This window comes from Rana temporaria, chromosome 13 (genome assembly GCF_905171775.1).
Source record: "Rana temporaria chromosome 13, aRanTem1.1, whole genome shotgun sequence".
Classification (NCBI taxonomy): domain Eukaryota; kingdom Metazoa; phylum Chordata; class Amphibia; order Anura; family Ranidae; genus Rana; species Rana temporaria.
Window position 1 is genome coordinate 44,760,111 of NC_053501.1, and position 26,110 is coordinate 44,786,220.

At 40.6% G+C, this 26,110-nt stretch overlaps 1 protein-coding gene across 4 annotated transcripts in view; it reads left to right on the top strand.

Annotated features, from left to right (window-relative positions):
- The window catches only part of MIPOL1 (mirror-image polydactyly 1), a 495,484-nt gene that overhangs the window by 468,437 nt on the left and 937 nt on the right, over window positions 1-26,110 (top strand). The window lies entirely within an intron of this gene.

Consider the following 26,110-nt stretch of genomic DNA (forward strand, 5'->3'; position numbering starts at 1 on the left):
GAAAGGGGTCTAACGTAGAGCATATACTGAGGATCTGCTTGATGAGGACCCTGATGTATAGGGGGGACTTTGATGGGGACCATGATGTAATGTTGAAATCTGATATGTAAATGTTATGGAGAGGCTTCTGATGTAAAGGAGAGACCTCTGATATGATAGGTAGCTTCTGATATTATGGTATTTATTTATAAAACTGACTTTTTTTTGACCCTTAGTATTTGTAGTGGCCATCATACTGAAAAGTTTGGAGGCACCTCTTCTATGCTCTTCTATGGGAATTCTGGAAAGATGACATAGTGGAGGTTATTTACAAAAGGCAAATCCACTTTGCACTACCAGTGCAAACTACAAGTGCAAAGTGCATTTGAAAGTGCACTTTAAAGTAGATCTGAGGGGGACATGCAAGGAAAAAAAAAACAGCATTTTAGCTTGCACATGATTGGATGATAAAATCAGTAGAGCCTCCCCTTATTTCAGATCTACCCCTCAGATTTACAGTGACTGCACTTCCAGTGCAATTCCAAGTGCACTTTGCACTTGTAGTTTGCACTTGTAGCGCAAAGTGGATTTGCCTTTCGTAAATAACCCCCAGTGTTTGAAAACAATGTGCTCTGTTATCCCATTCTACCATTCTGATAATCTTCTGAAACCAGTTCATGTAAATTATTCTTGAATGCTGTTATCACCTTCACGGAAATCAACCTGCCTTTTTATAGGTGACTTTATGATCATCGTAAAGATCAGCCTCCCCCTCACAGAATGTTCGTTTTTGTATCTTTACATATATATCGAATCTGAGCATTAGGCTTTCCTGGTGAACTTTGAAACATTTGTTAAAAAGAGAAGCAAAACAGGAAACAGGTTCACATCATGCACGCATGAGATCATAATGTAATTGGGACAGGCATGGCCATCTTTAGGGCAGGGCAAAAGGGGAAGCTGCCCTGGGCCCTGTAATTGTTGTGGGGCCCAAAGCAGCTGTGTAATACTTGCCAACTATCCCAGTTTAAATTCCCTTGTCCCTTGAAGTTTTAGTCCTGTGCTGTGTCCTGATATCTCAGTTTGAAGTGCTGCTACTAATACTGCCCAGCTCTGCCCTATTGTTATATATAGATGACTCACCTGCAGACCCTGTTTTTACATGTAAATAACCATCATTCATATGTAAATAACGAGAGCATGCATATGTAAATAGCTGAGGCAGGCAGCATTCTTATGTAAATAAAGGCGGCATTCATATGTACTGTCGCTTCCTGTATATGGATTCATCGGGTAGTGTGCGGTATTCCATCACTTCCTCGATGCCGCGATGTCTCCTGGGAGCTTTTGTCATTGTTCCCAGGAGACATTGCGGAGGTCTGCCGCGAGGTATCACGGGATTTAGAAAGAACTTGCTTGCTTCGAGGAAGTGATGGAATACCCGCACACTACCCGATGAATCCATATACAGGAAGCGGCCAGTAACATAAAGGATTACTAAGGTTCGCCTGCCCCTGACAGTGACTCGAGCTGGGCATCGCCGCTTAGTGAAGGATTGGCTCGGCGGCTTGGCTGCTCTCGGCTGCTCTAGTCCTGCAAAGGGAACGGAGTTCCTGCTGTGAAAAAAGTGCAGGAACTCCGTTTCCACGCGTTCCTGCAGGACTTGAGCCCTGTACCATACACAGTATTCCAAATGTACCTGTCCTTTATAGTACCAGAACACACAAATATGAATGTACAGTGCAATGTGGTTCTGTATGCTGTTGCCCAAATGAAGTGCAAGTCGTTTTTATGCATTGAAACTAGGAAACTAGCCTAGTCCATGACTTGGCTTTACTTATTGATTTTATCGATTTATGTGGTCCTGGGCTACTTGTGCAGCCAAGCACCACCACCACCATCAGTGCCTGAGGGGGTGTGTGCCGGGTCCCTCGGACCTGAATCTTCCGGATCATACAAATACTGGTGGGTAGTCCATTATAGACAGGCTGAAGAAGAAGCAAGGTTGCGCCTGTTCCAGATTCTGTATTTTACAGCACTGTAAGGTGGCTTCCAAACCTGTGGTCCATCCATGGCTTTAGCTCCTCAGTCAGAGCATTTCCCTGTCTTCATTCCATCTCCGCTTCCTTACCAGTGGCCAAGGCAAGGTATCTTGGTTGCTTGTCCGTCTCCTGCCCCAGGGGCTGTCTGACTGTCTTGCTAAGCTACTTTTAAATTTTGTGAGTGCTGTTTTACATTTTCCATTAAATCTTTTTTGTACAACTACACTATGGTTGTTTCGCTTCTCTCTCCCACCCCCGTTTTATCTTTATTTGAGGAGTTGGTATAGGAGGAATCTCAGTCTGCAGGCTTAATATTAAGGCTAACATTCCATTGCGACTATGTCTATTTGACAGACCTTCTGGTCTAAGGTCATGTCCTGGGATCCTGGATCTATTGTAATGGATCCTTCTGTCTTGAAGCAGCTAGACACATGCATGTGGCACTACTTTATTGTGGTGATGAGCTAGTGGATATTATATACAGCAAATATGCAGAATCGGTCTCCTTTCAGAACATATGCAGAAAAACCTTTGTTGGTCCACAAAGTGTTTGTGTAACAAACTACTCTTGTGTATGCCCTTTAATGAGGAATGTCTCCTTTAGGAATCCTTCAACAATTACACCAAGGAGGTCACTGGGAGGAAGAGTACTTTTTTGCCCCAAAAAAGAGAAGGCAAAATCTCTGAATCCTACTCCAGAAGCTAAGAAAAGTTTATTTCTCTTAGGCCTCCAAGGCAATGCCTTGAATTCAATTCTGCCATAAATCCTGGACTCCCAAGTCCTCGTCACAATGCGGAGGTTCCCCCACTTGTCAGAATTGGGGGACGTCTGTTGGCCTTTGTGGCCATTTGGTCCCAAGTCATGTCTTGCTCAATTATGTTTAACAGGTTTTTCAGTACAAAAACAGTAGGGGCAATGCCCCAAAATGGTGTTTTACATGACAGGATGCGCACAAGAGTGTCAGATGCCTCATATAAAAAAGATTTATTTTTTGGTAACAAACAGCATGCAGTACAGCCCAAGGATGGATCCAGAGTCTAGTCTCGGGAGGGGCACTGCCAGAAAATAAGGTGTTGCTTACAGAACTCAATTAGGTGTCCGGTGTGTCCGCTGCAATGTTGCAGTACCGCTAAAAAATCAATGATCGCCGCCATTACTAGTAAAAAATATTTAAATATAAATGCCATAAATCTATCCCATAGTTTGTAGACGATTGTCAGGGACTGCAGACATGGTACAAGAGATGGTCAGAGACTGCAGACGTGGTACAAGAGATGGTCAGAGACTGCAGACGTGGTACAAGAGATGGTCAGAGAATGCAGACATGATACAGGAGATGGTCAGAGACTGCAGATGTGGTACAAGGGATGGTCAGAGACTGCAGACATGGTACAAGAGATGGTCAGAGACTGTAGACATGGTACAAGAGATGGTCAGAGACTGCAGACATGGTACAAGGGATGGTCAGAGACTGCAGACATGGTACAAGGGATGGTCAGAGACTGCAGTCATGGTACAAGAGATGGTCAGAGACTGCAGACATGGTACAAGGGATGGTCAGAGACTGCAGACGTGGTACAAGGGATGGTCAGAGACTGGAGACATGGTACAAGAGATGGTCAGAGACTGAAGACATGGTACAAGAGATCAATGCAGCCTCATCAGTGCCCATCATTGCAGCCTCACTGTACATATGAATGCAGCCCCACTGTATATATGAACGCAGCCCCACTTTTGTATATAAATGAAGTCCCACTTTTGTATATAAATTCAGTCCCACTTTTGTATATAAATTCAGTCCCACTTTTGTATATAAATTCAGTCCCACTTTTGTATATGAATGCAGCCCCACTTTTGTATATAAATGCAGCCCCACTTTTGTATATAAATGCAGTCCCACGTTTGTATATAAATGCAGTCCCACTTGTATATTAATGCAGCCCCACTTTTGTCTATGAATGCACCCCAACTTTTGTATATTAATGCAGTCCCACTTTTGTATATAAATGCAGCCCCACTTTTGTATATAAATGCAGTCCCACTTTTGTATATGAATGCAGCCCCACTTTTGTATATTAATGCAGCCCCACTTTTGTATATTAATGCAGCCCCACTTATGTATATCAATGCAGCCCCACTTTTGTATATCAATGCAGCCCCACTTTTGTATATCAATGCAGCCCCACTTGTGTATATTAATGCAGCCCACTTTTGTATATTAATGCAGTCCCACTTTTGTATATGAATGCAGCCCCACTTTTGTCTATGAATGCAGCCCCACTTTTGTCTATGAATGCAGTCCCACTTTTGTCTATGAATGCAGTCCCACTTTTGTCTATGAATGCAGTCCCACTTTGTATATGAATGCAGCCCCACTTTTGTATATTAATGCAGCCCCACTTTTGTAAATTAATGCAGCCCCACTTTTGTCTATGAATGCAGTCCCACTTTTGTCTATGAATGCAGTCCCACTTTTGTCTATGAATGCAGTCCCACTTTTGTATATTAATGCATCCCCACTTTTGTATATTAATGCAGCCCCACTTTTGTATATTAATGCAGCCCCACTTTTGTATATTAATGCAGCCCCACTTTTGTCTATGAATGCAGCCCCACTTTTGTCTATGAATGCAGCCCCACTTTTGTCTATGAATGCAGTCCCACTTTGTCTATAAATGCAGTCCCACTTTGTCTATAAATGCAGTCCCACTTTGTCTATAAATGCAGTCCCACTTTTGTATATTAATGCAGTCCCACTTTTGTATATGAATGCAGCCCCACTTTGTATATGAATGAAGCCCCAATGTGCATGGCACTCACCATGGCATTGCCTTGATCACACACAGCAGGTATCTCCTCTCCCGACGTGTGTCATGGAACAAACAGGAGCTGTAGGTCTGTGTTTGGCAGGGCAGTGTGCTCTAGCAAGGTCCCCCCCTAGACGGGCTTGTGTGATAGACAAAACACTGATTCAAGCGGGTCTATCACAGCCGAACACAAACCCAGCTCTCACACACAGCGAGAGATGCCCGGTGTCATACACGCAGGATAGAGGGGGAGCGCTGAAATCAGCTACAGCTCAAAGCAGCCTCAGGACAGGCAGCCTACCGGGCTGGTCCAGTCCAGCCCTGGTGATGAGAGAGAGAGAGTGAGAGACTTGGCAGCGGCAGCTGCAGGCACCGCAAAGCAGTTTTTTAAAAAATGATAAAAAAAATAAAAAAAAGAATCTCTTAATGTTAAATTAAGAAAATAGGATTTATGATGTGCTATAAAATTCCTTTTCTTCAAGTACATTGAAGCTTGCTAGGAATTGAAGGGGTTATAATGGGCTGTCCTTTTCACCTTTGCTTGCCAGTGTCCAATCTAAAGTCAGCAGCATAAGCCAATGTGCCGAAATACTTCATGCTTCTGTCCCTTAATGTACACTGTATTACCATTGCCTTTACACGCACATGAACTTTAATGGCATCCCAGTCTTAGTCTGTAGGGTTCAATATTGAGTCAACCCGCCCTTTGCAGCTATAACAGCTTCAACTCTTCTGGGAAGGCTGTCCACAAGGTTTATGAGTGTGTGTATGGGAATATTTGACCATTCTTCCAGAAGCGCATATGTGGGATCAGGCACTGACGTGGACAAGAAGGCCTGGCTCGCAGTCCCCGCTCCTCACTCAAATAGGGAAGTTCAGCTTTTCTGCTTCCCGAGACCCACCCCCCCACCCCCTTCAATCTTTTTTTTTTTTTTTGGTGGGGGAAAAGTCACCTGGTTTTGAGGGACATGTCACGGGTGTGGGACCATTAACACAGCACAGCACAATATTTGTAGATACTGACTCTTAATTTTTTTTTGGGGGGGGGGGGTAGGAGAGTAACTGAAGAACTGCTTTCTTGTAAAGCCAACATTGAAAATTGTCATTTATCAACAGCACAGTAGATATCTCTGTCCTTAGGGCTTTCGTCTATGAAACATAAACCTTTTATTAGCTCTGGTATATATTGCATACAAGAAAGGCAATATATGTTTTGCACTTACACTATATATTGCAGTATTTAAACCAAAATGTTCTCTATCCAAAGACTAAAATATCACAGTTGCAGATTTTACACGTGTAGATCTGCAGATTTAACACATATATGTACTTTAGCCACATATTTTACACAGGATATTTTAGTGTTGCCAGCAAGAATCTTTCTTTCATGCAGAAAATACTGTACTTGCATGCCCGTGTGAAAAAAAAAAAACATATAAACATTATTTATTAATAGTATTAAAATTATTTTAAAGGGTTAAATAGAAAGATAACTGTACCTTAAGCTACATTTCATACACACTGTTTAAATAAGCAACATGACAACTTTAAAGTTGAAGAAATATTTAATTCATATAGAAAAACTTGCATGTGTTGAAATAATGGATTATAGACGCAGACACAGAAAAAGCACTGATGGAATTTGCAGTGAAGCGAAACAGAGATTAAGAACAGCAAAAGCCATAGAAAAGTTTTTTTGGATGAAGTGCTGTAATAAGATTTAATAGTTTTTATTTTTATATGTCCTGGCGCATTTTTGATGCCTTTTCTATACATGAAATGTTGGTGCATGCAGTGGCATGTGGTGCTTCTGTTCCACTTTCAATAGGAGTTTGACTTTAAGAAAACTTATCCGTTCAAAGATGAAGGAAGTTTTTTAAATCTGTGCAGAACTTGGCAGACTTCTCTGACTCTAAGATGACTGTGATCTTTACAACATTTATATTTGTGAAGTGTAATTTAACCTTATTGCCTAATGTTGAGATCCTTTAGCTGTCATATCTATTTATTTATTTATTTTTGCTTCAGAAGAAAAAAGGGTCTTTTATTTTAGGTGTTCAGGTGTGTTCTGTAAATCGGTGCAAATGGCAGTGAATGCTGGAACTTATAGCAACTGATCAGGAACAATTCAATCAGTATTCTGGCTACAGCAAACTTAAATATGGTTGCTATTGGTTACAGAACAAAAAATCTCCTGCGCTCCGGTGTTTCGCTAGGCACGGGTGGTATAGTCTATTCTGTAGTTTAAGGCGAAGTCTAGAGTCTTGCAGCCCTCCTCAAAACAATGGGTGTTCGTATAGCTAAAAGAAAAAAAGGGACCTAGTGCATTGCCAAATTTTAGAGTTTTATTAAAAGTAGAATAAAAGCAATAGTCCTACACACAAACAAGCTTAGTTACAGGCTTTTCTGACAGTCAAGCTGAATCACTTGGCGCCTTCAAGCAGGACTCAATGACAATTGGATCGGACGGTACCCCAAACGGCTGACACATTTCTGGGGCGCACCCCTTTCTTCAGAGCCTAGGTGGTCCATGGTGGTTACTGCAATCTGAACACTTACAAAACCCATAAATTGGCAATACAAGTGTCAATTTCCAGTCAACTGCAACCATTTGTGAGCCACCAAGAAATGCATACATGATCACAAGTAAGCATCAAAAACATGTCAAAAACATGTTAATCTACCTGTCAGGAGACCAGTTGACTTCCAGGATTTAGTCAATTATGTAGTCAAACCTGGGCAATAAACTGAAAGCATCAACAATATATTGAAAGTTAAAATGAAATTGCAATTTTGTAAAAAATGTTCTGCCAATTTGGATAAATCAGGGGAATTTTAATTCCATCTGCTTGTGGACCATTGAAACCACCATTTTGGGTAAATTGTGTGGTGATTTCTTTTGGAATGCAATCTGGTGTTAATGTTGACATCAAATTTCGATTTTGTTTTAGTCATAGTCTTTTGGCTAAAATGCCATTTTATATTTAGTTGTATTTTAGTCGACTAAATCTCCAGTACATTTTAGTTGCCGAAAATCGAATGGGTTTAGTTAAATTTTAATGTGTTATTATATAGTGCCAAACACTATATACTCCTGGAGTAAAAATCTAATAGGATGTTTATTATTTATGGTATTAAGGTTTGAACATGCACTACAGACTTAGCCATTGTGATATAAATTAAATGTAGTTTTAGTCATAGTCTTTTTGGCGTATTTTAGTCTTTATTATTATTAAATAATAATAAAGGGACATGTGAATATTGGCGTTACACAGGTTTCAAGCATAATGTTCCAGGTAACAATAGGGAAAAAAAGGGGAAGTCCAAAAATGGTTTTCCAAGGTATCATGGGGGTCATATGATGCCTAAAAACATAAGTGTCTAGTTATAGAATCTTTTTTATCTAAACTAAAGCATTTGTCATAAAGAGTCCCCCTTTTGCGGAGGATACAATGTGAAAAAAAAAAATATTAATAAAGAAAACATAATATCAGCAATATAACCATCTTGACCAGGGAAATACCCGGTGGCCCGGTAGACATATAAATTTGATGCATAAAGCATAATTAACAGAGAAAAAAAGGAGGAAAAAAGACCAAGAAGAAAGAGGAAGGAGAGGAGAGAGTCCATGGGAAGGGTGCTGGAGGAGCATGCATTAAATCGAGAGAAGCGTACTGTGAAATTGGGAGTGCTAAGAATAAGAAATCCATGGATGCCAAACTCTAAGAAAGTTTTCACGCGAATCCGAGAGAATGGCCATCGGCTTCTCATTCACGATAACATCATTCATACGGTTTTTGACAGCCACAAAATTAAGCTCGAAAGTCTTCCAAGCCCTCGCAATGGTCAATTTAGTTGCAGTAAAGAAATGTAGGGCCAGTTGATTTTCTGGGCATAGCAATTCAACAATTCATTTGCCAAGAAGGGATTCATAGGGGTCCCGTTTGAGGTTGATATGAAATAAGTTATGAAGGAGTGTCTAGACTCTGACCCATAACCTGCATGCCTTCGGGCATGACCAAATATGTGCCATGGAGCCTTCCTACGAACAGCCCCGCAAACAAAGAGGAGAGTAAGTTGGGATGAAATGGACCAATCTAGCCGATGTATAATACCACCTATACAATACTTTATAGGCATTCTTCAAAAAGAGATTTTTTTTTGAACACTTTGAGAGAGCTATAGTCTTAACCTGCCAATCTTCTGATATCCAACTGCCTCCCCAATTATTTTTCCTATTGAAGATGATAAGGTCTCAACGGAGGCTTTCTTGCAGAAATTATAGATGAGTGAACCAGCCTGGGGAGTAGGGTCTAGCTCTACATAGGCTCTCAAAAGGCATCAGAGTATATGGAGTAGGTCAGGATTTAATAAGTTGTTGGAGGAAATTTCTAAGTTGGAGGTAGCTATAGTGTTCTCGTAGAGGGATATTATGAGAAGAACATATGGCGTCAAATGTCAAAATCCTAGTAGGAGTAAACAAAGTATGAATGTCCATGACACCGTTTGCATTCCACCAGGAGAATTGGGCCAGATTCTTTCAGCCTGGAGGGAAAAGCGGCCAGTGAAGAAGACATAAAAGAGGGAGATGTGGAGAGATTAGACTTGCAGAATATTTGATTCCCATAAGTGCAACGAGGGGGCTAAAATGGCCTTATTATGATTGGATGTGGATAGGAGGGAGCCAAAGTGGAAAAGAAACGGGTGTGGGGTTCAAGTAGACCAGATCAATTGTGGCCCATAATGGTAGTTGATATGTTTCATGAAGGTGGGATAACGGTGCTATGTTCGCTGCAGTATAATAAGCCTGCAGATTAGGGACCGAGAGGCCATCATTGATCCTTCGAGCATACAAAATGTATTTGCTGATTCAAGGACGAGTGGACCCCCATATCAACTGTAAAAGCTTATGTTGGTGTATGCGTAAAAGATGTGAATGAACAGAAACGGGTAAGACTCGAAAAGATAAAGTAATTTTGAGTGGTAAAACATACGAATTGCGGTTATCCTACCAAACCAAGACAATGGTAAGTGGGACCAAGAAGTCAGCATGTCAGTTTTTTTAACAAAGGTGGAAAATTGGCCTGATACAGCGCTGCATATGATGAGGTGGGACGAATTCCTAGGTAGGGCAAAGAGGAGAGCCAATGGAATGGAAAGGCCAATTTCAAAGCACTGGAAGGGAGAGGTTGACCGATAGTGCTTTAGATTTGGAGTTGACACAAAGTCCAGGGAGGGATGCAAAAATGTCCAATAGAGATAATCGATTCGGCAGAGAGGTTCTGGGAGAGGTCAAAGTTAGCTGAATGTCTTTAGTGAATAGAGATATTTTATGAGACGAGCCCGAAACATCAATATCCCTTATATCTGGATGGAAATGAACTGTCTCCACCAATGGCTTCAGAGCCAAAACAAAAAGAAGTGGTGAGAGTGGGCAACCTTGATGGGTGCCCCTCTCAATATTAAAGATAGATGACTGGAATCTGTAATATTTAATTTTAGCTTTAGAGCAGTCATACAGCACAGAAAAAGAGGTTTGGGACTTTATATGAGGCCAGGACATTTAAAGTCAAGTGCCTCCATCCCTAATGGCAATTTGCATAAAGAGAGAGAGTTTGGGACCTTGTGTGAAGCATACGGCCATATGGGGGACAGCTCCCCAGGGATGTCGGTTTCCTGCTGGCTTTCCATCCCTTTGCCTCTGGGTTTACTGCCTCAGCTCCTGGGACTGATTATGCATTTTCCCCTAGTCAGTCCCAACCCCCAGCGCTGTTGCCCACACTCACAGTTCATCTGTAAGTTACCAATAAGTGATTGATAGTTATCATCCTAACTATTTACACCATTTTTGTTTTCCCCAATGAACTATATTTAATTATATGCATTTGGTTCATGCTATGATGATATTATGTACATGATATGACACAATGCTACTAAGCTATTTACTGTATTATTGTATACACGCCAGACACTCCTTGTTCATGTTGTCCAATTCGGCCTGTATGTTTTTTACACAAAGTCATAAAGCACTGTCATCCACTGCAAAAAAGAGGCTCTGAAACCATAATAGTGAAGTACAGACATAAGATAAGGCCATGACAGAATATCGAATGCCTTGTTCACTTCAAGAGACAAAAGCATTGATTCTAAAGAAAGGCTGTGAGCCATATGTTGTAACTGCAGTATTTGTCTAACAGCATCCCCCTGCTCTCTGTGGAACGAAGCCAACTTGGTCTTTCGTAATTAAGCGGGGGAGGAAATAGTTTAAAAGGTTGGCCAAAATTTTGGTCAGAATCTTCATATCTATGTTGATGAGGGAAATAGGTCTAAAGTTGGCCCAGGAGGAGTGATCACCCAGGTTTAGGAAGCTATGTTAGCGGTTAAAAGATCGGATGTAAAGGTCTGGCCATCTTTAACGTCAGCTAACTTCCTCTAGTAAAGTGCTGTATAGCCATCTGGGCCAGGTCGCTTACCTACTTTAAAGTCTTTAATGCATTAGAGGACTTCCGAGACTTGGATATCCTGGTCCATAAGGGACACATGAGCCTCAGTTAGTGTGGGAAGCGAGAAGCGGTTGAAAAAATTATCAGTGTCCTGACTACATATCTGAGGTGGGACCGAGTACAATGTTTCCCATTTCTATAAATCAAGGCCTTATAAATGTGCATAAAGTGAAACTTAATGCAATACCTATACTACAACCTATACTACAATACTACAAACTACAACAATATGTGAATATTTTAGAGATAAATAATGTGAATTTCCAGCCTACACTTTTTCGGTTTGGATTGACTGGGAAGGGTTACAGTCCTTGACAAGTTTTTATTGCTGTGTGTTCCCATCTGATATATGTCCCTGCACTACCTGTCCCCAGAGACACAACAGAAAGTGGCAATCCCAACAAAATGAGGGCCAATTGCCACCGGAACAAGTATCCTTAAAAGAAGATATAACCTCTACTGCTGTTCTGGTGACAGCTTTCAAATTTTGGGTCTCACCCTCACTTTTTCTTTGGGTGACAATGGTACCAAATACAACTAGTGAGGCTGGATCCTTCCCAATGGCGAAACAGTCGGTACCAACATCTGACGAGGATCTAATATTTCCCTACTCTATTTAAAGTTAAGGTTCTTGCTGAAATTATACCTTAAAGTAAAGCAAGTAGGTAAAATAATATATTTTACTTGAGTATTTTTAAGTTTGTAACATACCCTGTTTGATTGTTGAAAAGTGGATAATATGTGGAAGCAGTTGGAACAGCAAATAGACAAGCCTCCTGTGAGTGCCTAGTCTTTGGGACATTTCAGAATTCCAGTGGCAGACACATGCAGCCCAGTAGATGCAAGGTATCTGACAGACTGGAGAATTACTTGTGGTTATTGGCCTGGTTATCCCTGTTTTAGGTGTAATACCAGATCCAGTCATTGCAAGTGCTTGTTTTTACACGTCAGTATTTTCCAGGATAAGGGAAAATCTTTGCGGCTGATGGGAACCTCTTCTCCAAAGAAAATAGAACAGACCTTTCACTGCATCTGTTTGTTGGCTGTGTCAGGGAGAAAAAATCACAACGTGTCCCTGAATTAGACCGCTTGTATGGAGAGTGGCAGATCTCTCTTAGCTTCAATTATCTGACATGGAATAAAAAAAAAAAATATATATATATATATATATATATATATATATATATATATATATATATATATATATATATATATATATATTTATATATATCTATTAATAAACACAGTACTTGCACTAATGCCGCGTACACACCATCACTTTATGTGATGAAAAAAAACGACACTTTCTGTGAAGTAAAAAATTACGTTTTTGAAACTTCAATTTTCAAAGACGAAGTTGCCTACACACCATCGTTTTCTCACAATGATCTTGCAAAGTGAGGTTACGTTCACCACGTTTTACCATTGAAGCTTGCTTCATAAGTAGCTTCTGGGCATGCGTGGATGAAAAAACGTCTTAGAAAACGACGTTTTTTGCTACACACGGTCAATTTCTGTGAAGTAAAAAGTGCACTTTTGAAAAACGACACATAAAATTGAAGCATGCTTCAATTTTTTTTGGTCGTTTTTTACAAGACATAAAACGACGTTTTCCCCCACACACGGTCAATTAAAGTGACGTTTTTAAAAACGTAATTTTTTTTCATCACATAAAGTGATGGTGTGTACGGGGCATAATACTGAGTATTTACTGCACCCAGTTTGGTGTAAGCCAAACATATGCGTTGGTTGGACACAAGTGTACGGAATTACCGCGCTGCAAACATGCCTAAAGATCTTAAGAATTTCCCAAAGGTAATAAGATTCATCACTGAGAGGATGTCACTTACTTTCTCCTGAACATGCTTGTTACTTGGCTGTTATGCTGATCCACTGGCTGCAGTATTTTTTATCACTGACTCGCAGCAAGGTTGTGGGCTAGAAAAGGCAGAAGACCTTGTCTGTACACTTGTTCTGGGAGAGTGTTCCAAAGAACTGAAGAAAGAGGGCCAGTATAAGAGTCAATAATCTAGTATTTTTGAAAGATGTTACAGTAGTATTAAATCCTTGTTCTAAATGCAAGTTCTCTATTTACATGCATTTAATATCTTTAACAATGCCTTTATTATTCATATACTCAATTTCTAAAGGTCTGAGTGCTGTATCGTATATAACAATACATCTCCATCTTCTTGGAGCAGTGCTCCCACCTAAATCCACATTCAAGTAGCTTGCACCCTCTCTCTCCTCCATGTCCACCAGCAGGACTACATCTCTCATCATTACTCATGTGTGCCATCATTAATGCACATGCATAATGCTAAACTGTTATCATAGGGTGAGCAGGGAGATGGGTGGTCCTTGGGTCCTTTGCAGTCTCAGCCCCCCATGCGTGCTGGCGAACAGATCAGCTGGGCATAGCAATCTAGTAAAGTAGTCCTTGGGGGACAATGTGAATGCACCAGTGGTGGCTTCATTGAAATGGCACTAGTAATGGAGCCACTGAAATTGCAACTGCCGTTATGGGGAACAAAGTGATTCTGGGCTAACTTAAAGACTATGTAAACCCAACTTTTCATATTCCTGATACACTACAGTACCTTGAAAAAGTATTCATACCCCTTAACATTTTCCAAATTTTCTCATGTTACAACCAACAATGTAAATGTGTTTTATTGGAATTTTATGTGATGGACCAACACAAAGTGGCACATAATTGTGAAGTGGAAGGAAAATGATAAATGATTTTCAATATGTGAAAAGTGTACATTTATATTCAGCCCTCCTGAGTCAATACTTTGTAGAACCACCTTTCGCTGCAATTACAGCTGCAAGTCTTTTTGGGGATATCTCTACCAGCTTTGCACATCTAGAGAGTAATATTTTTGCCCATTCTTCTTTGCAAAATAGCTCAAGCTCTGTCAGATTGGATGGAGAGCGTCTGTTAACAGCAATTTTCAGGTCTTACCACAGATTGGATTTAGGTCTGGACTTTGACTGGGCCATTCTAACACATAAATATGCTTTGAGCTAAACCATTCCATTGTAGCTCTGACTGTATGTTTAGTGTTGTTGTTCAATGAAGCCACCACTGCTGCATTCGCACTGTCCCCCGAGGCACTGTATATTACCAAAAGTATTGGGATGCCTGCCTTTACATGCATATGAACGATAATGGTATCCCAGTCTGTAGGGTTCAATATTTAGTTGGCCCACCTTTTTGCAGTGAAACAAACTGTCGGATTTTCCAACAACAGCCTGTCATTACACTATTCCCGTTGGATAATCCGATCAAGTGTACGAGGCTTAAGACTCCTTTCACACTGAGGCTGTGACCGTGTTTACGGTAAAGCGCTCGAAAGCTCCTCTCAAAAACACAAGTTTGGTGGGGGGTTTTCTGCCTGTAAGAGCATATGCCTGTACACTCCTGAAAAAGCCATAGTGTGCATGGACACATTGGCTAAAATGGAGGGGAGTTTCCAGGCAGAAAAAAATGAGAGCTCAAAAGCAATGTGCATGAGCCCTAGGGGTTCAACACTTTTCTACTCTACCTTAAAAAAAATTGTCTGTTCCCTTTTTTTTCTCATTTCCTCTCTAAGGCCTCGTACAGACGAGAGGATATCCGCTGGAAACGGTCCGCCGGACCGTTTCCAGCGGATAAATCCTCTGGCGGATTTGGATCTGATGGCTGTACACACCATCAGATCGAAATCCCCGCGGAATACATCCGCGGTGACGTGTCCGCGCCGTCACCGCAACGATGACGCGGCAACGTGCGCGACCCTGGAAGGTAAATACTTCCACGCATGCGTCGAATCATTACGACGCATGCGAGGGATGGGAGCGGACGGACTGATCCGGTGAGTCTGTACAGACGACCGGATCAGTCCGCTGGACTGGATTCCAGCGGATAGATTTCTTAGCATGCTAAGAAATTTTTATCCGCTGGGAATCCGTCGGCTGGATTTTTATCCGCTGGGAAATGTCCACTAGGCCGTACACACAACCAGCAAGAAAAAAATAAAAAATAAATCTGCGCTATCAGGGTAACAAGCAGCTACATACAATCCAGTGAAACCAAGGAAAGAAATACAGACAAAATACAAAAAAATGCAGCGCTGAAAATGAATAGTAAAAAGACCGTAATGTCTATATTCAACATTCACTAGTATGAATGTAAAAAAATGAATCCATAAAATAAAAAGTGATATCAAATATTATGGTGAAAGCACTATAGACCTTATTGAAAAGGCAATGACTATATATGCATGAGTCCACAAAATTATACGTGAAAATGAAAGTCCATATACATAAACGTGGAAAAAATTTGAAATCATCAATGAGAGATCATAGTGACAAGACACCCACGGTGATTCTATTGGAATGTGATGATAGTGATAACACCCGCCACCAACAGGAGGCTTACCGGATGCGGTGGACCCAAGTGAGCTTATACCCAAAGGGTCAAATAGGCTTGTAAGCAGTGCAGATGAGATGGTACAGGAACACACCAATGCAAACGGACAACAAACAGCGATAGGATCTTCGCTTGGTATCAGGTGAAGAGGATACCTCAGCTAGGAGATGGCTCATACAGTGGGAAGAGCTTCCAGATACTTCCTCCGCAGACTCCGGTGTACACTCTTCACCACGAGTGGTGAAGAGTGTACACCGGAGTCTGCGGAGGAAGTATCTGGAAGCTCTTCCCACTGTATGAGCCATCTCCTAGCTGAGGTATCCTCTTCACCTGATACCAAGCGAAGATCCTATCGCTGTTTGTTGTCCGTTTGCATTGGTGTGTTCCTGTACCATCTCATCTGCACTGCTTACAAGCCTATTTGACCCTTTGGGTATAAGCTCACTTGGGTCCACCGCATCCGGTAAGCCTCCTGTTGGTGGCGGGTGTTCTCACTATCATCACATTCCAATAGAATCACCGTGGGTGTCTTGTCACTATGATCTCTCATTGATGATTTCAAATTTTTTCCACGTTTATGTATATGGACTTTCATTTTCACGTATAATTTTGTGGACTCATGCATATATAGTCATTGCCTTTTCAATAAGGTCTATAGTGCTTTCACCATAATATTTGATATCACTTTTTATTTTATGGATTCATTTTTTTACATTCATACTAGTGAATGTTGAATATAGACATTACGGTCTTTTTACTATTCATTTTCAGCGCTGCATTTTTTTGTATTTTGTCCGTACACACAACCAGATCTATCTGCTGGAACTGATCCGCGGATCAATCCCAGCAGATAGATCCGGTCGTGTGTATGGGGCCTAAGGCCTTCTGCACACTGAAGCTAATAAACTGAAGTTTTGGGGAATTTGGGCGTTTTTTCTTTAACAGCCCCTAAACTCCCCTCTAGGCTATCCTATGTGTCCATGCACACATGGAAGTTTTTTGAAGTTTGCCAGCAGGGGAGTTTATGGGCTGTTGTCTAAACGCCCTAAAATCACGTTCAAGAACAATTCTTCGGACCACAAAAAACGATGAATGCTGATAAACGCTCATTAAACACACTTTTTATCAGCATTTTTTACATTATAGAGCTAAATGTAAGCTGGGTGTAATTGAAAAAAATGCTGATGCTGAAAAATGCTCAAAAACACGCATAAACGCATTTAAAAAACGCTGTTAAAAGCATGTTTTTAAAGCAGCGTTTTCCTGCCAGCAATCCAACATCCAGAAAGACTTTTTTTTTTTATGAAGGTCCTGTGTGCATGGAGCCTTATGCCGCGTACACACGATCATTTTTCAGCATGAAAAAAAACTTCTTTTATCAGCATGTCCAAAAAACAAAGTTTTCCCAACTTCAACATTAAAACGACGTTACCTACACACCATCGTTTTAAAAAAAATGATCTAGCAAAGCGCGGTGACGTACAACACGTACAACGGCACTATAAAGGGGAAGTTCCATTCGCCTTTGGGCTGCTTTAGCTGATTCCGTATTAGTAAAAGACAATTCGCGCTTTTCAGTCGGTTACAGCGTGATCAATGTGCTTAATCCATTATGAACGGTAGTTTTACCAGAACGAGCGCTCCGTCTCTTAACTTGCTTCTGAGCATGCGCAGGTTTTTTTACGTCGTTTTGGCCCACACACGATCATTTTTTACAACCGGAAAAACGACATTGTTTAAAACGACATTAAAAAATGCAGCATGTTCGAATTGTTTTTTTGTCGTTTTTCAGAACCTGAAAAATTATGTGTAGCCCACACACGATCATTTTAAATTACGTTTTTGAAAAACAACTGTTTTTTCATGCCGAAAAATTTTCCAAAATCTTTTTTTTTTTGCATGCTACTCGTATATCGAACCTGAAGAGTTTATTAAAGTTCCGAAAATTCTTGTACAACAGAATAAAAAATCGGAAGAGATGAGATGTGTTGTAGTGTATTTGTATTGTATTTTCAGACGATAACTGTACTGATTAAATGAAAATCGTATGATCGGGTATTGTACGAGAAAATTTTTCGTGCATGTCCGATAAAATAATATTGGATGAACTGTCGTGATCGGCTCTCGAAAGCTCTGTACTAATGTTCCGATTATCATATGATCGTATTATCGTAAAATCTGTATTTTTCGGATTGTGTGTACGGGCCATTAGTGAACGCACAGGAATAAAGGGGAAAATCACGCTGATGGTTACAGGACTGCAGGAAAAAAAAATAACTCAAGAGAAGCTCCAATGCTTTTACACTTGGACCAAGGGAATTTTTTTTTTTAAATGGTTCTTTAATGATCGGGATGGCTACACTTTGTTTAATTCTATTGAATTATTGGTGCTGTAAATAAAATGCTCCTGTTTGTTGTGATCGACAGATATCCACATCGAAGGTCCATTAATTGTTATTTACATACAATAAAATCAGGACAATACATGTAGAGATTTTAAAGTGCGCTTTATTCACAGAAAATATGAAATTGGGGACCTTTATGTACTTATTATACAAAGTGGGAGTTGAGCCCTGGGGTAAATGGGACCGTTTGGAAATGAACAGTGTGACACCTTTGCGTACTTATAGAGAAAAAAAGTGAAATTTCTTCCAGGCCAATTACACCCAGGGCAAACTGTTTCTTGCTTTTCACACAGAGCCTGCGGTATCTTCTCATTTGCATGTGATCTGCAATGGGCTAAATATTTGTATAAACTGTTACAGCTAGAGGCAGCTACAGTTTAATATCTATGAAAATCATTCATTTAGCCCATGGGTGCTATTATTTTCTGTAAAACTCCTAGGGAAAGAATTTTTATTTTTTATTACAATGGCCAAAAATATTATTATATTATTTCTGCTGTGAACTCTGCAGTGCATTTAAAAATAACAAATAATTAAAATAATAATAAAAAAATATAAATTAATTGGAATAGGATTTACATTTGTGATATAAAACATATTTAATTATATATTTGTAATTGGCCATTTAGGGGTTTGAACCCCAAAAGATTATCTAAAACAACAAAAAATGGTTGCATTCGTATTACTTTCCCTGGCTGCTTTCCTCTATTTTCACCTGGTGATCCTACCAGTAATATGCTTCCTGTGCTTGAATGATAGTGTTTGTAAGAGCAGCGTTGTCACCCTAGAACAGTGTTTTAGGACTACAGAACACCTCCTCCCCCTTCTTCATAAGGTTGGGAAGCTGTTTTGGAGAATACTGAGAAAAATTATAGCAACAAAGATGGAAGCACAGGCAGAGGACAGAAAGTTATCAGCTCTCCCGATTTCTGGCAGGATCAACAGGTAACAGTTGTTACAAATTCACTTCTAGACTTGGAGGTTCAGAAAACAAGATACGCCGGGATAAACAGGGAGGGCCCACCGAAATAGTGCATTCTCCTAAAAACATGACTTTATTGTTGTAAAAAGTGGTAAGTATTATACTCACAGAATGACAGTTGCATTAAAGCTCATCACAAAGAACAGCACCATCAGTCCACAGTACATTTTAACATGTGACAGGACAAATGGAGACCCAATAGCTAACGCGTTTCGAGGACTAGCCTCTTCCTCAGAGCCACAGTGGAACTTTTCCAGAAAAAATGTTACACACTATGACAGTGCTTTGCTCGTAGCAAATTAAACATTTGGAAGGGTACTTATTTTGTACAGAATTCCTGTTTTAAAAGAAAATCTGTTATGGGGGAAGTATCAAGTCTGCCATTGCTTACCTCTCCTGGCTAATAGGATAATTAGTTGCGCAATGACTTTGTGCTGGATAAAGCTGACCATGTATGGATTGATCCATGTATGGACAGCCTGGTTTTACCCAAGTCAATCCATCGATCGACTTGCATGTCAGATTTCTAACATGTGATTACTGCCAGTGGCTTTAGCCGCTAGCAATAATCAGCGTGCTCTGCCGGCTCGGAGGGCTCCCTGCCAGAAGAATACAATAGCGGTGCAGGAGAGGTTCCTCCTATCAGTACTGACAGTATTGATAAGGGAATCAAGGAATTCCGTGGTGGAAGGAAAGAAGATCGCATAATCTATGCGCTGCTTTAGTAACTATACATGGCTCAGTTTTCTCTTTAGGCCCGCATTGGATACCCACATGGAGCAAAGAAATCTCCACTGAAAAGCTATTATATTTGATAGCTGGCGCAAAGTGCTTTCAGCTGATAGCAATTTTTTTAACTGATTTTTGGGGAGCCCAGTGGTGCTTGCCGGGTCACCCGCGGCTTCATTGTTTGCTGATCCAGCAGCAATCATCTGAAATGTGAGCTGTCTGTGGCCAGCTTTGGAGGAACAGAGATGGGCATTATCCTTGAAATACTGAGTTGTGGTAATTATCTCACGCAATGGCACACTTCTCCAGATTTTTGGATTTAACATATTTTCCCTAATTCTAAAGTAATAAAACTTTTTTTGATCTTTAAAAAACTTCCTTGGGTCAAACAGTCAATATGTTGAAGCTGTCTTTACCTCATTGGCTAGATTAGGAAAAAAGAACATTTTGTTTTATTAAATGCCATCATGTGCAAAAGCGTATCTGTGTTATGCCACTTGCTATGATATATCCTCCCATAACCCGGACTCTTCTTGATGGCCTGAGGCAATGGTATGTATTTCTATTAACCGCAGTGAAAGTGACTCAACCGGTTTTAAGAAATGCTATGCCCAAGTACTCATCTCCACCATGTCTTACAGAATACTAATATACATCACCTGCCAGGGAGCATGACTTAATTTACACTACATCCTAGCAACTGGTTACACCAGGACCCATAGCAACCAATAGCTAGGGTTAAGCTGGCCATACATTATACAGTTTTCTTGTTCGATTTCCTTTAGATTTACCTTCTATGTAGTGCAAGGGCCTAACTGATTGCATACACATTGAAAGTGTTTAGGTATGACCTTATATTATATGGTTTTGGTAAATCTAAATGAAAATTGTACAAGATCATTTTATAATGTATGGCCAACCTTAGACAACAGTTAGTCTGATCATTAAAGTGTGTGTCTGAGTTAATTAAAAAAAAAAAACATATTCAGTACATCTCTCTAAACAGTCTGTTACATGCATATTTCAACATCTTTTACCCCTTTAAAAATGCTGCATGTATTGGAAATATATCTGTTGACCATATCAGAGAACCCAGTAAGCTCCTAACTTCCTGTTCAAGAAGACAGCATAATGCTTGAAGTGGATTGAAATTACAACTAGCATGGTCAGCCCTGTGTGCTGGACTACAGAACTTAATCTATCCCCACACTTTCTGTACTGCATACATACAGTACAGTAATGTATTTCCCAACAAAGCAATACTGCTACATTGGCTCCCAAGATCCCACCCCCCATGAGATGTTCCACTTGGGGTATGCCTACATCAGTAGGAACTACTTTCCCAACAGCTGCCCCTGAACAATTTTACAAGCTTGGTAATGATGTCATAATCAGTAATAAAATAGAATATGCTCATAAACAAAATCCAGCACCTGATACCGTAATATGATCGTAGAATGTTGTGCTGAGCTACAGACACTTTGCTTGTCACTGCACATGTCCGGGCGCCATGTTGTAGCCCATTCATTTCATCATAATGTATATGTCTGCAATGATGTGTGCCATGTTGTAGCCTATTTGTTCATCACAATACATGTGTCTGCAATGATGGGCGCCATGTTGGAGCCCATTTGCTAGTCACTGCACATGTCCGGGCGCCATGTTGTAGCCCATTCACTCATCATAATGTATGTGTCTGCAATAATGGGCGCCATGTTGGAGCCCATTCGCTTGTCACTGCACATGTCCGGGCGCCATGTTGTAGCCCATTCACTCACCATAATGTATGTGTCAGCAATGATGGGCGCTATGTTGAAGCCCATCCACCTGTCACTGCACATGGGCGGGAGTGGGAGCCATGTTGGAGCCTGTTTGCTTGACACTGTGCCTGTTTGGGAGGAGGGTATGTATTGTAACAAGCATTGGCTTCATATTAATCCACTTTTTGATGGACATCATGGGTTTCCTGTGGCATTGCCGCGCAGGTTGTCTGCAGTGTTGAGCGCCATGTTGGAGCCCTTTTTGCCTGTTACAGCGCATGTCTGGGAGGTGGCCATGAACCAGAGTGAGGCTTGGTTTCATTTAGTTTTATATATATATAGAGGTGACGCAGCGCACTGCCCGTGACCCTGGAAGAAGTAATATTTTACGAAACGGACGTAGGGCGGAGCAGCGCGTCACCCAAGAGCTCTAAATGTTCCCCCAGTGGACGGGTGTCTGGGAATTTGTGTACCGGCCGGCACATCAGATTCGAGGCATTTTTTTACTGCATGTTTGTAAGTGCAATACAACTTTTATTAAATGTTTTTTACTCATTTAATGCGCTATGTGGATCTGTTATTGTTTTTTACATGGTGGGCATTGATGTTGGTGAAGTTTAATCACTTGTGGATGAGACCCAATGTTAAGGATCGTATCTGTCTGAACTGTAAGACTGGGAGTCAATTATATGCTTTTCATGATCCCCTGTCATAAGGGATCATGGCGATTTGGTAAGGAGCCAATCTATAGTTTGGTGGAGGATACATCACTTTTCTTTGGACATGTTTTCAACTGATTTTGGAACTTGGCACAGAGCACGGGTGTTTTGCATTTCATGTGTTAAACATTTATGGACTTTATTGCTACAATATTAGTTTTATTTATATGTCTATATATATTTTTATTTGGTTAATATTTATTGATCTAATGATATGATCTAAAAAAAAAATTGATGTTCATTTATCACTGTTTCACTATTATTGAGGGACTTGAGAGTGCTATATGGTGCCCTCTAGTGGCTATCAACCTCTCTTGTTTTTTGGTATATTGGTGATTTATATATACCATCATATATCACATCGTTTATGATTTATATCAACATATATCACATAGTTTTGTGTGTTTTGTGATTCAAACATTTGTTTCACATGGTTTAGAGGTAGCGCGATTTATATTTTTCTCACTGTTTGTTTTTTGTATCTATTGTTTACATGGTAATCGCAGCTCTCTGATTGAATAGACTGTGATTTCATTGCAGTTTTTCTTTTTTTCTTTCTTGTTTGTTTAGTATTTAGCGCAGTTTCTTTACAATTTTCCAAATATATATAGGCCATAGATGGAGCAATTTTCTTTCCTGCAACTACGGGTTTACTTTAGAGACCTTTATCAAATATATCAGCAGGATAGGAATTTTGAATTAATGTTCTATTGATCGGCTATATATTGCAAGGATGTTATTGTCTCTGCCGTTGGATTCAGCGACTTGAAGAAACGCTGTTAACAAGACCATTCATTTCAACAACAATCATCCAATAAGATTATACAATATGTGCATTATACATATTTACCTGTAAAAGCCTCCTTCGTTTAGATATCCAAAATCCCTCAGACTCTTGTTGGGTGCCACCATCTTTTTACATGTGATGTCTGGAGCCCTAGCAGTCTTTACTAATGGGACTCTCCTATAGTATTCCCCTTCAGGAGAGAGGGGTGGAGAAGCTACCCCAGCACAAACAAACACGATCCCAGAATATGAGAGGACATTGACTTGCAAGGAAGCAGGAACCGTGCTTGTGCTGCAAGGATTAAATGTTTGTTAGGTCCAGGGGTAGAGGAATAAGTTGCAATACAAAGTTTATTCTTCGCTCTGGTACGCTTCCACCACAATGTGTGACCAGTCCACCAAAGCCACTTTCCTTCGCTAGTTGCATCACATACAGTACAGGACCAGCATTCCTATACTGTAAGTGACGACAGCAAGGGCCCGTCCACATTCAGGAGCTTTAGAGAAAAAAGGAGAGTGCCAGTTTCTGGGGAAGCTAGGGATAAGGTGAGTATTACTGTACATGTTATTCCTCTACACCTAGACAAAATGAACATTTAACCTTTGCAGTGGAGGGGTGTCCTACTGCAAGGAAAATGTGTAGTTTAATATCCCGAAGTTCATTTTTAGCTTTTCTTTGCCACAATTACAGTCATTAATATGGTACGGATTACAGAAGATGACCTTTTGTCTTGTTTGACAAGGCAACGACAACTTAAATGTTTATTTTTTTCTTAAAGGGGTTGTAAACTTTTTTTTTTTTTTTACCTAAATGCATCCTATGCATTAAGGTGAACAAAAAAAACTGTCCCCCGTTTTACTAAACTGAGCCCGAATCTGCTGTGCCATGTCTCCTGGCCTCCTCTTCTCTTCAGAGTCTGGCAGGCGATTGGCTAGATTTGCTAGATTGATATGGCCGCCGGCTATATCACATGAGCACGCCCGCAAGCTAACCCCCTTGAGAGAGCGCTTCATGAAGGGGGTTAGCTGATGCGGGAGGAGCCGAGACAGCTGCCGAGAGACCCCAGAAGACCAGGATCGTGGACACTGTGTGCAAAACGAGCTGCACAGTGGAGATAAGTATAAGATGTTTGTTTGTTATTTTATTTTTTTAAACGGGAACCTATAGTGTCCCTTTAAAGTAATCTGACTTCAGGACTACAGACATTACATTAGTCAACACAGCATCCTGTAGCTCCAAAGGCAGAAGAAGACACAAATTGACCACACTAGGATGGATTTTTTTGGAGCCTAGCATGGTCAGCAACAAACAGGAATGAGGTAAATTCTAAAGGATAATGGCAGGATCACTGGGCATTTTATTACTTTACAACATTTGCTAGAACCGATTCATACCTTTCCAGTGTGGCATGTCACTTTGCGGTAATGGGCATATATTCCTTTCAAATTGCACCCCAACACACTTCAACGCCAATGCATTGCAGCACACTGTAATGCACTGCTGTGCATTGTGGTGCACTACATTGCCAAAAATTGAGTATGTCCATTTTTTTGGTATGTTGGCAACCGATTCATTTGAATGAATGCTTTAACACAAAGGGAATGATTTAATAAAACTGGAGAGTGCAAGATCTGGTGCAGCTGTGCATGGGAGCCAATCAGCTTCCAGTTTTTTGTGTCAAAGCTTAATTGAACAAACTGATGTTGGAAGCTGATTGGCTCCCATGCACAGCCACACCAGTTTTTGCACTCTCCAGTTTTAGTAAATCAACCCCAATGTGTGTCACATGAAAATAATGCATTAACACATTTGCATTAGTGCTTTGCACCAGGATGACAAGGTTTTAATGGGCCCTTGGGGAATGCAGAGTTTGGTCTGAGATTACAGAGCAACTAGGTAAAGTGGTCCCCAACTTTTCAGGTCAGGGTTAACATGCACTTTTACTGATCAGCTATTAACCATTTAAATTAGTGCTCCCACATATTCTTACATTTGTCTCCTGCAGCCATCTAAAAGGGAGAAACTTGCATAGAAATGATCAAGTCTCAGTCACACAAGCTCACATATGGTAATTCATATTGCAATAAGTTTTCACATTGCAATGAAGGATCCCATTCAACTGGCTTGAATTTCGAAAGACCAAATCTGTGAGGCCCCGTACACACGGCCGAGGAACTCGACGGGCCAAACACATCGAGTTCCTCGTCGAGTTCCTTGTTAGGCTTGTCGAGGAACTCGACAAGCTTGCTTTGCGTACACACAGTCAAGCCAAAATCTCCTCGTTCTCAAACGCGGTGACATACAACACATACAACGGCAGGGGAAGTTCGATTCCACAGGCTAAACTCTTGGGGCTGCTTTTGCTAACTTCATGTGTTTGCGTGTTAAATAAAAGTTTGGTAAGAGACATTTGCACTTTTCAGTCTGTTACAGCTTTAAAAATGTGTTATCTCCATTACAAATGCTACTTTTACTCCCATCTCATACTTTATTCTGAGCAAGCGCGGGTTTCTCCTGTCAAGAAAATAGAGAACCTGCTCTCTTTTTGGCTCGACGAGTTCCTCGACGGGTTTCTCGGCGAAAAGTGTACACATGACCGAGTTTCTCGGCAGAATATGTCTCCCATCGAGTTTCTGGCTGAATTCTGCCGAGAAACTCGGTCGTGTGTACGGGGCCTGAGAGGTTGAACTTGATGAAAGATGATTTTTTTTCATGCTCATTAATTTTTTTACCTTTAAACTAGTCCTTTCTGGTACCATTCACTAATTCTGAGTAGTTATATATCAGACCAAAGGGAGGGGAAGTAGCATTACGTTAGTTTATTACTTCATAAATATGATATGTCTTAGTATGTGACTGAATTTAGAACAACACCGGATATTTTCCAAGGATCAAGTCTATTACATGCATAAATGATGTCCTCATATGCAAAGCACATACGTGTATATGTATACTAGTCTGTTTTTCCATAATGCCATG